Source organism: Pinus tabuliformis, chromosome 6 (genome assembly GCF_031772625.1).
Source record: "Pinus tabuliformis cultivar Carrire ecotype Pingquan chromosome 6, CPIR1, whole genome shotgun sequence".
NCBI lineage: Eukaryota > Viridiplantae > Streptophyta > Pinopsida > Pinales > Pinaceae > Pinus > Pinus tabuliformis.
In genome coordinates, this window is record NC_142292.1 from 431,318,146 (window position 1) to 431,331,530 (window position 13,385).

General features: G+C 38.2%; 1 pseudogene; it reads left to right on the forward strand.

The window, feature by feature from the left end:
• The first annotated feature begins 215 nt into the window (after positions 1–215).
• Positions 216–1,810, forward strand: LOC149259150 (protein ROOT HAIR DEFECTIVE 3 homolog 2 pseudogene; annotated as a pseudogene).
• Positions 1,811–13,385: the final 11,575 nt, after the last annotated feature.

The following is a 13,385-nucleotide window of genomic DNA, read 5'->3' on the forward strand; positions in this document are numbered from 1 at the left end:
GTGCACGCTACCCACTTGAGGTGTGCGCTACCCACATAGCAACAGAGCCCAGAAATTTTTGTTTTGCGCCCAGTTTCATATCAGATCGACTCCAGCGAATCGCAAATAGATATGTCTGAGAAACCATGCTGCTCTGTTCAGCTTATTGATGGACAAGGTGTCTTCAAGGAAGCTGAGCTTAATATTTTCATGAAGGATGTGGAGCTGTGCGGAGATGGATGCCTTTAAGGGGAGGAGCCACCATCATGGGTCCTCAGAGTAGTGGGAAGAGCACTCTTTTGAATCATCTTTTTCATACGAATTTTAGGGAGATGGATGCCTTTAAGGGGAGGAGCCAAACAACTCAAGGTATTTGGCTTTCCAACGCTGTTGGTATTAAGCCTTTCACAGTAGTTATGGACTTGAAGGGTACAGATGGGAGAGAAAGAGAGGATGATACAACTTTCGAGAAGCTGAGTGCAATACTGGACACATATTTCTCAAGTTATGATATGGAAGTGGTTTATTTTGAGGAAAGTGTAAGGACCAAAAAATGCCAGCAGATGGTCAATGAATCATTAAATCTTGTGTATCCTGCTTACCAAGCTATGGTGAAGCATCTCCACTCAGAAGCTCTGAATAGGTTCAAGCAGGAACTTGAAGAGGCTGTTAAAAATGGTGAAGGGTTTGCATTTGCTGTTAGGCACTATACAGAAAGTTGCATGGCAAAATTTGATCAGGGCTGTTCAGATGCAAAAATTGAACAAGCATCTTGGGACCCATCCAAATCTCGGGAGAAACTTAAGCAAGAGATTGATGCTTATGTGGCATCTTTTCTTGAGTCTGCATCTCCTGACACTTGGCAAAACTTCTGAAAAATGAGACAGAGAGAGCAGTATTAAATTTTAAATCTGAAATTGCTGGATTTGAGATTGATGATGAGACTTCCAATGAGATGATTGAAAGTCTTAAAGATTATGGAAGAAGTGTTGTGGAGAAGAAGGCCAGGGAAGAAGCTGGGAAAGTGCTTATTCGCATGAAGGACAGGTTTTCAATTGTCTTCAGTCATGATAATGAATCGATGCCAAGACTCTGGAATGGGAAAGTAGGTATTCGAGCTATTACAAAGGATGCTCGTTCTGCGTCTTTGAAGCTGCTTGCTGTTATGGCTGCATTGCGCTTGGATGAAAAACCGGATAACATCGAGGCCACTCTGTCCTCTACATTAACAGATGGTATTGGTACAACTGGTTCTCTCCTGGAGGGAAGCTCCTCGTCTTCAGTGAATCCACTTGTTTCAAACACTTGGGAAGGGGTTTCACCTTCGGATGTTTTAATTACGCCAGTTCAATGCAAGTCTCTATGGAGGCAGTTTAAGTCAGAGACAGAGTTCACTGTAGGTCAGGCTTTGGCTGCTCAGGAAGCAAATAGACGAAGCGAGTCATGGATACCGCCACCTTGGGTATTTGTTGCTTTGGTCCTTCTGGGTTTCAACGAGTTTATGGCACTTATAAGGAATCCAATCTATATCGGCCTGATTTTTGTTCTTTACCTATTGGGCAAAGCTCTTTTTGTGCAATTGGACATCCCTGGGGAGTTCCGGCATGGATTTCTTTCTGGAATATTGTCATTGTCGGCTAAGTTTCTACCAACAATTATGGCCCTCTTAAAGAGACTCTTAAAAAACTCAGAAAGCGGTGTGTTCGTGAATTTGATGTCGATGGGAAAACTACAGTCTTTTCAGGGCATGTCGAGGTCTAAGGAGTGCCATGTCATAATTGGCAGCGCTATTCAAATGGAGCCAAAATACCATATTTCTTGGATAGTATAACGGTGAACGACAGCGAAGTAAAAAGTCAAAGTTTAAATTGGAACGTAGATATTCATCACAACAGAGAACAAGATTCGATTGCCTATGTTTATCTTCAGTAATGGGATTGACACCTGTAAATGCCACCTCTTCATCAGTTATCAACAAATTCGAGTAGAAGGAGCGCTATTCTATCTTCAGAAGCGTTGATTGTTTTTTTTTAGTTTTATTTATTAATAACGATAAAACAAATCCCTTGTCTTGAGGTCGATTTGTTTTCCCCTAGCAGAGTTTATTTAATGTATTGAAAAAAACATTTGTAAAGGGGGAGAGTGCTGAGAGGTGTGCGTGGAGAAAAACAGAGTTTCATTGTACAGTTTTTTGACAGAGATTTTAATGAAAATACACAGCTCTGGCTTCTGAGATTCCTGTGGTATGAAATTTAACATTTGTCTTTTCCTATGTTTCATGTGTAACTTGTAATGTTTACATTTCATCTCATAATCATTTCTGTTGAATACTTTTAAGTGAGAAAGGCAGAATTCAATTTATTTGCTCTGTCTTGAGGAAGTATTCATAGTTAATGTTTTCTTCTGTTTGACAAGGATCCATCTTCTATCCCTTGTCGACTTCTCAGCAGTCTTGCCATTCCGTTTATCTCAATTTAATTGTTAAATTTCTTGCCTACCTTGCCTCAGGAGATACTCTGTGTTTTTGATTATATTTCTCTGTTCAGGCTGTTTCTTTGCCCCATGCAGCCCAGAAAACCCCATCATCCATTAAAACCCCTTTTCCTATCAATTTACTAGCCTAAAATCAGTATTCCTTATTGGTCATCTCAGCCCCTTTGAAGATTTGTCTGCCGAGATAGACCCGGAGAGAGCCCTCTCCTGTCCTCGTAGGGCTAGCTACGAGGCTGAGCGTGGTATGACGTTGCCTCGAGTTTTTCCTTCCTCAGCCTGAGGCAGATTTGAGCGCTAACAGTTGGAAGAGGGTGCTCGCTCATGTAAACACAGACAATGTCACCCTTTGAGAGTTGTTATCGTTTCTTACCATCAAATGATACCCATGAATTACTTCGAGCATCACCAAAAATCTTTAATTCAAGCTGGGTTGAAACTAGAAGTATCACAGGTCGAAATGACAGTGAGTGGGGACATATTGGGGTAAAAAGCATGCATGGGACATTAGGATGCACCATGGAGCCCCCAACTGATGTAGAATAGGTTGTGCTTCCAGTAGGGGTGGCCACTATGACTCCATCAGCTTGAACTTTAGTTATAAGGTGATTGCGCTCATAACATTCAATCTTACAAAGGTAAGGATTGGAACCACGATCAACCACAACTTCATTAAGGACATCAAACACTTTTCTTGGCACAACTTTCCCATTGCGGAATATCCCATTACCTAGTCACATTCTGAGTGTTATGTAAACTCCATTTGTTGTAATATTGCCATGAATAATAGACTTCAAATCTCTTTGGAAATATGCAAAATGACATGCTTTGAGAAATCCCAGAGAGCCAAGATTGAAGGAAACCACAAGGGGAAATACTCCATGAAATAAGTTTGAAGCATGAAGTATCACATCATCCCCACCCAAGCATGCAATAAAATCCACTCTTTCATGGAGATCACTGGCATATTGAATATGAAAGGTTTGAATGAAGCCGAATCGAGCAAGGATTTCAAACATGTCCCGCACCTCAAGCTCCACTAAAACATTCATTTTTTCCAAAGTTCCCTGATTGGTAACATTGAGAAAACTCTTGGGCACATTTATTGCATTTTTCTGTGGTAGGCTTCTTACATTGACTGCTTCTCTTTCTTGTTTTTCGCCTTTGATTCATCATCTTCCTCATTTGTATTATCTGCCCCATTGGCTTGATCATCATCAACACTTGAATCAGATGAATGTTTAGCACTCCTTTGTCCAACATCATATTCCTTAGCAAATGTTGAGGGATCTGAAATATTTGTATTTATTCTACTTCTTCCTTTTGGATCATTGTGCTGTCACTCAAATTGTATAGGCACAGTGATTTGAATTTGAAACTACTTGAAATTTGTTTGCAAGGTATTCAATTCAGAATTAAACATGTTTAAAAGATTTCCATGTCTTGCAGAAAGCAACACATGAAATTTTCAGCTGTTTATGACCCATTTAAGCATAGCAGAGTTATTTCCTTTTATTGTTTAACACATTAAACGAATTTTGTTCTGCAAAATAAATCAACCACAAATGCAAAAGAAGTTGATAAAGCAGTTCACCCCCTCCAGGGCTACGTCTGCTGGGTCCAAAGCTCCCAACCGGGCTTGTCCTTGTTTTTATTAAATTCTCAAATTGAAAATACAGCTGAATAGAAGCATCTACAGGAGAAATAGATGGTAAAAATGGATTCAGAACACTTGAATCCTTCAGGATTGACTATTGGATCACCTCCAATGGATACCTGCAACCCTATCCAGTCTTCACAAAACTGGGCCCTGGTGGCTCCTAGAACTTTCACGGCTCCAAAACCTCTGCAAATAACCTCAGATGGCTGTAAGACCTACACCCATGGCTTCAGAAGGTCGAAAATACCCAAAATAAAAAAAAAAAATTGTCCAAAACCGACTTTCCTAGCCAAAGTTATGGCCATTTAAAGTTTCTCCAGTTTTTCCCTAGAAAAACTCCAGCTAACTTTAGTTAACTCCAGTTAGCTCCGCCAATTATGGCGGGTCCGCCAAATTTGGCGCTCCTGCCAAAATTCTGCCAACTTAACTACAGTTATATTTAATGTTTGGGTAGTTGCCTCGGATTTTGTGCCAGGCGGAATATTCCTTTTTTAATTTTTTTTGAAAAATTAAAATTTCTAATGTTATGGACAAATTCTTCTTTTTGCCATAACTTCCTCATACGGCGACCGTTTTTCAAACCGTTTGCGGCGCCGGAATCAAGAAGATGAGCACTTTCCAGTCATTCAACTTTGAACCAGTTCTAAGCACTTTAAATTTTGAGCATTTTACGACACTTAGGACATGAGCACCTGATCACGCCTCTCCATTGGGAAGCTTTTGGACCCCAAAAGCCTTCAACTAACTGTTAAAGAGGTGAGGGTACAGCTCCCTCACTCTGTCCACCTCCATCCACTTTGCCTTGTTCAGTTTGCTGCCTTTGAAACCAACCCGAACATAATCTACACTGCCCCTTCTTGAAGTGCGTGTCCCTCTGTCAAGAATTGTATCTTCTTTCAGCTCATCTAAGAATTCTGGCGAGAAATCTTCTATAGATGGCAGCTGAACAACACTTTCATGATCAGCAATCAAAGGAGGTTCATACAAACGTAAGTTCTCCACATTGACAACAGAATACATTTGCATGTAGGAAGGCAAATCGAATTGAAAAGCATTATTTCCAACCTTCTTGAGGATTTTGAATGGACCATAACGAATAGGCTTCAGCTTTTTACCTTCTCCTTGCATCCTTTCCTTACTAATGTACAGCCATACCTCATCTCCTTCTTGAAACTTGTGATCGACTCTATGCTTGTCATGTCTTTCCTTGTACTTGCCTTGACTCTTCTCAAGCTGTTCCTGAATTTGTTGATGTATTTGCTGAATTCTTTCAATGAATGAATGAGCTTTGTCAATGTCACTATGTCCCTCAATGGTGACATCTTTCTCAAGAATGAAATCAAGAGGTGATTTTGGCAAGTAACCAAAACAAGCTTCAAATGGTGAGGTGTTTGTGGAAGAGTGCTTGGCACGATTGTAAGCATGCTGTATGTAGTGTAAATGTTCATCCCAAAGCTTGGAATGTTTGCTGCAATAACCTCTCAAGAGGTGCACAATGGTTCTGTTCACAACTTCGGTTTGTCCATCTGTTTGCGGATGGAAAGCAGTACTTTTCTTCAACTTTGTGTCCATCATCTCCCATAGGTTGGACCAAAAACTCCCCACAAATCTGGAATCCCTGTCACTAATAATGGAAGTAGGCAAACCAAAGTGAATCCATACATGATGAAAAAATAATTCAGCAGTTTGTTCAGCAGTTATAGTTTTCTTACAAGGCATAAGTATACACATTTTGCTGAAACGATCAACTATTACATATAAATAATCATGCTGCTTTCGAGATTTTGGCAAACCTCCTACAAAATCCATAGAGATGCTCTCCCATGGTCTAGAAGGTATCGGCAAAGGAGTATACAAACCAAGCTTCCTGTTGCTAGGCTTGCTTGTAGCACATAATGAACAACCTCTTATGAACCTTGAAACAGAATCTACCATGTGAGGCCAATAGCAATACCTCTGTAGATGTGCAACTGTTTTGCTCACACCAAAATGGCCAGCAATAAGAGAAGAATGAGCTTCTCTTATGACATTTATCCTTTCCCCGTGTGGTATACACAACTTGCCCAAATGAAACAGCAAATTGTTATGCATGTGATAGTCATTTTCCTCTACATGATTTCCTTTACTCAAGTTAGCACACACATCTTTAAAGTCATCATCAGATGCATATTGTTCTATGTAACTATCATGTACAATGGAATCATTCTTAAGTAAAGTAACAACACCAATAATAGGCCTTGAAAGCATATCAGCAACCTTATTCAAAGTACCTTTCTTATACCTTATTACCAAATGGAACTGTTGCAAGAAGCCCATCCATCTGAAGTGTCGTGACTGTTGTAACTTGCTTTGTGATTGCAAGTACTGTAAGGGCTGATGGTCGGTATGTATAACAGTTTCTTTGCCCATCAAGTAGTGTTTCCACTTTTTGACGCTTTGTACCAACGCATACAACTCCTTATCATATGTAGGATAATTTACAACAGCACCATTAAAAGTTTCAGAATGAAAAGCAATAGGCTTACCATGCTGTAGAAGAACTGCACCCATAGCATAATCACTAGCATCAGTTTGTATCTCAAATGGCTGTCTCAAATCCGGTAATGCAAGGACTGGAGCTGAACTAATATTCTCTTTCAAAGATTCGAAAGCTTTTTGCTGCTTGCCTCCCCATTGGAAAGCATGCTTCACACTTGTCATTGCATGCATAGGAGCTGCTATAGAAGAGAAGTTAGAGATAAACTTCCTCCAATATTGAGCTGCACCCAAAAAACTTCTTACCTCTGTTATGGATTTGGGAGTAGGCCACTTCACAATAGCCTCAATCTTAGCAGGATCAATTCTCAAAGCTCCTCCTCCTACTATGTGTCCCAAATAAACCAAAGAAGTCTTTCCAAATTCACACTTTGACATTTTAAGAAATAACTGATTCTTCTTCAAAACATCAAGTACTTTTCTAACATGCATGACATGATCTTCTCTAGACTTGCTGAAAATTAAGATGTCATCTAAGTAGACAATAACGAAATCATCAAGAAAAGGACGCAAGACATCATCCATTACCCGCATGAAAGTTGCAGGTGCATTACACAAACCAAACGGCATCACAAGCCACTCAAAGAGTCCTTGTTTGGTTTTAAAGGCTGTCTTCCAAATGTCACTTTCTTCAATTCTTACTTGATGATATCCACTGTGCAAGTCTAGCTTAGTGAAATATCGAGCATCTTTCAGCTGGTCTAGCAAATCATCTATCCTTGGGAGTGGGTAACGATTCTTTACCGTTATCTTGTTCAAGGCCTTGAAATCAACACACATACGCCAAGTGCCATCTTTCTTTGGAATCAATACAATCTGTGACCCACATGGCGAAGTACTTGGCCTTATGAAACCCTTGTCCAACAAGTCCTTGATTTGCTTCTTTATTTCAGCATTCTCCATAATAGACATGCGGTACATGCCTATGTTTGGAAGAGGACAATCTGGATGCAAATGGATTTCATGCTGAATCTCCCTCTTAGGAGGCAAACCTGTAGGCTCTTGAAACATCTCATGATATGCATCAACTACATCATACAGATCTAATTTAAGTTTTGGATCACAATTGTCAAATGACTCATGATTCACATCAACCTTGGGCTTAATAATAAGAAGAACACAATTCTTACTTGAATTGACCAGCCTTTTTACCTGTCCTGCATTCACCATCGCTATATTTGTCTTCTTGCGATGAGCTCTAACAATGAACTCCTTGCCATCTTTGAATAGATGATATTTGTTTTCATGGCGATGAAAGATAGCTTTCCTGTCAAACAAGTAAGGACTTCCCAAAACAATTCCTGCTATATCAAAAGGTACCACATCAAGTTCAACTGTGTCAATAAAATGTGCAGTAATTGCAAAGCGCAATGTGCACTTTCTTGAAACTTGTAAATTTTCATCCTTGCAAATCCACCCAAGTGGATATGGCTTCGGATGTGGAACGGTCTCAAGTTTAAGCTACTTGACCAAGTCCTCTGATATAAGGTTTGCTTGTGACCCACTATCAAAAAGTGTGTCAATTTTAGTATGTTTTGAAATCACCCTCACATGAAACAGTTCAATTCTTTCTTCCTCATTAGGAGCTTGTACATGGCAGTTTGAGGTACTAGTGTTGGCTTGAGTTTCAATTTCTTTTTCCTTCAAGTTTTTCAAACCCATGGCTGTAATTTTGGTTTCATCACCTGAATGTTCCCCTAAATCTTGTGGTGTAGATGTAGTAGCAGCAGTTTTCTATTTCCCTTTGGATTTGTTAAATTGAGGTCTTTTTTCAGGATATAATTTCCAACAGTGTTTCTCCTCATGACCTGGTTTAGAACAATGTTTACAGATCACTTTCTCACTCTCCTGTTTGACAGATTCATTCTTTTTGCCCTTTCCCTTGGAGGTTTTCTCTTTGTTTTTCCCCTTGAGGGGCTTGTTTCTACCCTCTTCAAATGTGTTTTTTCCCCTTGCCTCTAAATGGGTAGCTTGGACACAAACCTCGTCTAGGCTAGTAGGGTTAAACATCAAGTGGTGTGTCTAAGGTAGCTATGCAAGCCACCGATGTATTTCAACAAGGTTTCTTGGGTCTGTAAATCTACCCCTAACAAGAGAGCTCTTCTCCTGAATTCTTGGGTGTAGTATTGGACACTCTGACCCTTAAGTTGTCTGAAATTTTGCCAATTCATAATGGCCTTCTGCATGTGAGCAAGAGGATAAAACTGTTTTTTAATGGCTAACAGAAATTCAGGCCATGTTAAGGTAACCTTACCAAATTTTTTGATCTCCTCTTTAGTCTTGGCCTCCCACCAGACCAGTGCTGCTCCATCCATTCTCAAAGAAGCCAACTGAATCTTTGTGGCATCATCATGCATATTTTGGATCCTCAAGTAAACTTCCAACTGCCTAATCCAGTTGTCAAGCTTTTCTGCATTCACTTCACCATTAAACATAGGTAATTTGAATTTTACATCAAGTTTCAAAAAAGGACTTTTTCCAGAGGATCTATGCTTATGAACAAAAGAAGACGAAGATGAAGAGGAAGAAGGTGAAGATGGGGGTGGTGGATCACCATTTCCTCCATATCCTTTCTTGGAATGATCATCATCCTTCTTACCCCCTGAAGAGCCCTCTCCTTCATGTGGATGTTTGGACCCTTCTCCAGCCAATTTCTCATTTCTTTCTTGGTACAATATCCTCACCATTTCAGTGAGGTCCAAGAAAGCCTTTCTGAAGACTCTTTCTTCTTCTCTTGGATCTGTCTCTGTAGGAATTTCTCCTTCATGTTCAGACATCCTTGAAGCTTCTGCTGAGACTCTTGAGGGTGAAATTGAAGGTGGAGGTGATGGCTCTCTGGCCTTCCTTGACTGAGGATTCTCTCGTTCTCTAGTCAACTATCCTTCCCCTCTTTTAAGTTTCAACCTGGTAAGCATCAATACTTTGCAAGAAAGTTAGAAGATCTTTGCACAAAAACCCTGAGCTCTGATACCAACTTGATCTGAATTTGAAACTACTTGAAATTTGTTTGCAAGGTATTCAATTCAGAATTAAACATGTTTAAAAGATTTCCATGTCTTGCAGAAAGAAACAAATGAAATTTTCAGCTGTTTATGACCCATTTAAGCATAGCAGAGTTATTTCCTTTTGTTGTTTAACACATTAAAACGAATTTTGTTCTGCAAAATAAATCAACCACAAATGCAAAAGAAGTTGATAAAGCAGTTCACCCCCTCCAGGGCTACGTCTGCTGGGTCCAAAGCTCCCAACCGGGTTTGTCCTTGTTTTTATTAAATTCTCAAATTGAAAATACAGCTGAATAGAAGCATCTACAGGAGAAATAGATGGTAAAAATGGATTCAGAACACTTGAATCCTTCAGGATTGACTATTGGATCACCTCCAATGGATACCTGCAACCCTATCCAGTCTTCACAAAACTGGGCCCTGGTGGCTCCTAGAACTTTCACGGCTCCAAAACCTTTGCAAATGACCTCAGATGGCTATAAGACCTGCACCCATGGCTTCAGAAGGTCGAAAATACCCAAAATCAAAAAAAAATTCGTCCAAAACCGACTTTCCTAGCCAAAGTTATGGCCATTTAAAGTTTCTCCAGTTTTTCCCTAGAAAAACTCCAGCTAACTTTAGTTAACTCCAGTTAGCTCCACCAATTATGCGGGTCCACCAAATTTGGTGCTCCTGCCAAAATTCCGCCAACTTAACTGTAGTTACATTTAATGTTTGGGTGGTTGCTTCGGATTTCGTGTCAGGCGGAATATTCCTTTTTAAATTTTTTTTGAAAAATTAAAATTTCTAATGTTATGGAAAAATTCTTCTTTTTGCCATAACTTCCTCATACGGCGACCGTTTTTCGAACCGTTTGCGGCGCTGGAATCGGGAAGACGAGCACTTTCTAGTCATTCAACTTTGAACCAGTTCTAAGCACTTTAAATTTTGAGCATTTTACGACACTTAGGACATGAGCACCTGATCACACAGTGTGACAACGAATCAGGGCGGGGGTTGTCCCTTTGATCCCCGTCCACTCTGTTCTAGTTGTTTCCAACAACAGGCTATAGGGGGTAGTTCCTATGGAAGATAGAAATGAAAGACGAGTTGACAACCAACGAGTCCGGGAGACACGATTGAATGACCTAGCCACTTGGTTGATTTAGCAAGCTTTTAGAGATTAGATTTAATTATCAATGAGATCAATTCCTTATGGAGTCAAATTACTTGCTTTATATCAATTAAGGACCAAATGACCGAATGAACAACTGTTGCTGGAATGCTTAACTAACCTATATGCTATACAAATCCTAAGACTTAGATGAAATGCAAGAATCTTGGTTACTTTTAATTATATGCATGTTCTAGATGGTTCCTTCCTCTTAACTATTTTGGAACTAGTCTCTAGAGTAGGTTGTGGGATAAAAGCCAACGGGAAGCAAGCAGAGGCTTGATTAACGATACCTCCCCTTGTGTTCTAACCACCCGATGCCTCTGGTGCTGTAGAGACTGTGGCTTTGACAGCAACAAGGTCACTGTGTTAACCACTAAAGAGGTGCTAGGATCTTCAAGCTAGTTGAGAAAAGTTGTCCTAAATGTCTATCAACCAAGCTTATGCTTGGAGGTAAATTATTAGATGCAAGAATATTCCTAGAATGATATGCAAGGATTATGAGTGAGTCTTGAGTTAAGATTGTTTATGTGATTCAAGTACTTGATGTTGATTATCTTATAACAAGAGTACTTAACAATATATTGAAAGACAATCTTAAACAAGACCAAGTGCTAAATGATACAAGTGCCAACAACCAACAAGAGATCTTCTTACAATAATTCCACAAATATATTGACCACCAAGTGATAACAATGATAGTAATTTAGGAAACTTGGAGCACTTATCTAATTAGCCAATGATTTCCATTACAAAATGCCAATGACTAAAATTAAAAACAAATCACATCAACCATGAGATGATTATGAATTGTAAAATTTCCTTACCCAATTTTAGAGACTTATGTGTGATTTATTATTGCTGCAACCTTGTATTTAGAGATCTGCAAATTTTATATCAGCAGTCAAAAAGTGATGCAAGATGCCAAAGATAAGCTAGAAAATCAATGCATTTAACTTCCAATGATATTCGCCTGATTATAAGACTTCTTAGACATTATAGATCAGATTTATTATGCTCAGATCAGACCTCAACATGATGTTTGTCAGATCTGTAATAACTTAGAAAAACAGTGATTCAGTCCTTAATAAACCAACAAGGTGCCTAAATATTAATGCTAAATAAGCTCCAATGATTAGCTAATCAATTTGAGTGATTTTTAGATAATTTTTAGTCAATTTTGATGATTCTTATTTAGTTTATATGACTACATAAATGGTTGTAGCGGACATATCAGATCTGGAAATTGCCCAATTGTCCTAAAAAAATAACTTATATGCAATCAATTTAACCACAAGATTAATGTTCAATACTTTAAGTGACTTGTTTATGAATTTAGGTTTATTTTATGTGTGTGTTTATGCCATGAATAAATTGTTGTAACAATTATATCAGACCTGAACTTTCGGAGCATACCTCGAAAATTATATGACAGCCAACATAAAAAAATAAAATTGGTAGATCTAACCTTCGTAATTTATTTTGATGCCTCGTACGAGTTATTAACTTAATGTGTGGGTTCTTTAGGCTTGGATTATGATGATTATGTCACTATTATATCAATATATCATATCTGATATAAATTATGCAGTCAATTAAAATGAGAGATGAAGGCAATAGAAGCAAACTCTAAGGCCTAATGACCTATGCCAATTTTGGAAATGTGAGAGAAATCACTCCTCAACACCTACACACACAAAATGTTAGCTCAAACCCAAAGATCAGATCTTTATGACCGCTGCAATCACAAATTATTAGAGATAAAATCCTAACCCATTGAACAAACCCTTGTTTTCAATGAGATCTAGCCCTTGTAGGGCTTCCGACCTTCTTAATGCTTGCAAAATAGGTCCTAAACGCTACCCTTTAGGGTTGGATAAGAGATAGGGCCTTTAGAAAATGGGTTTCTTCCCCAATTTGAAAATAAGCAACCTACAAAAATGGGCTTAAAAACCCCAGACGTCTAGGGTTTTTAAGGGTTGGAAACTTCAGAAGTTTACTCCTTTCTTTGATCCCTCGAGAGATTTCACCTGTAAAAATAAAAAGATTTTTTCCCAAAAAAACCCAATATATATAAAAAAAACCAAGAAATTATATACAAGAAAAAATTAAAATGGAAAGGGTTACTGAAATTATTTGGATAATAGAAAATACAAGGTGAAAGGTTAGTATATATAGACACAAATTAGAGAAACTATTTTCAAATTTTGAATGTGGGATAAAAACTTTACAAGTAAAATTTGAATTTCAAATTTCAAATTAAATCTAATTAAAAAAATTAAACTACAAAATTAAAACTTAAATCAAATAAATATTTACAATTTTGAAATCTAAAAATTATTTACAAAATAAAATAAATCTAAAGAATATTTACAAGTATGTTAAAAACCCCAAAACATAAAATTTAAAATAAAACCCCAAACCCAAATAGCTGCAAAACAAGGGTTAGAAAATTTTATTTACAAAAATTATTTTACAAAATTAATTTACAAGTTATATACAAATATACAATGCTTGGAAATAAATATCTTTGAGTAAATAATTGTTTAAATGATGAGTAATG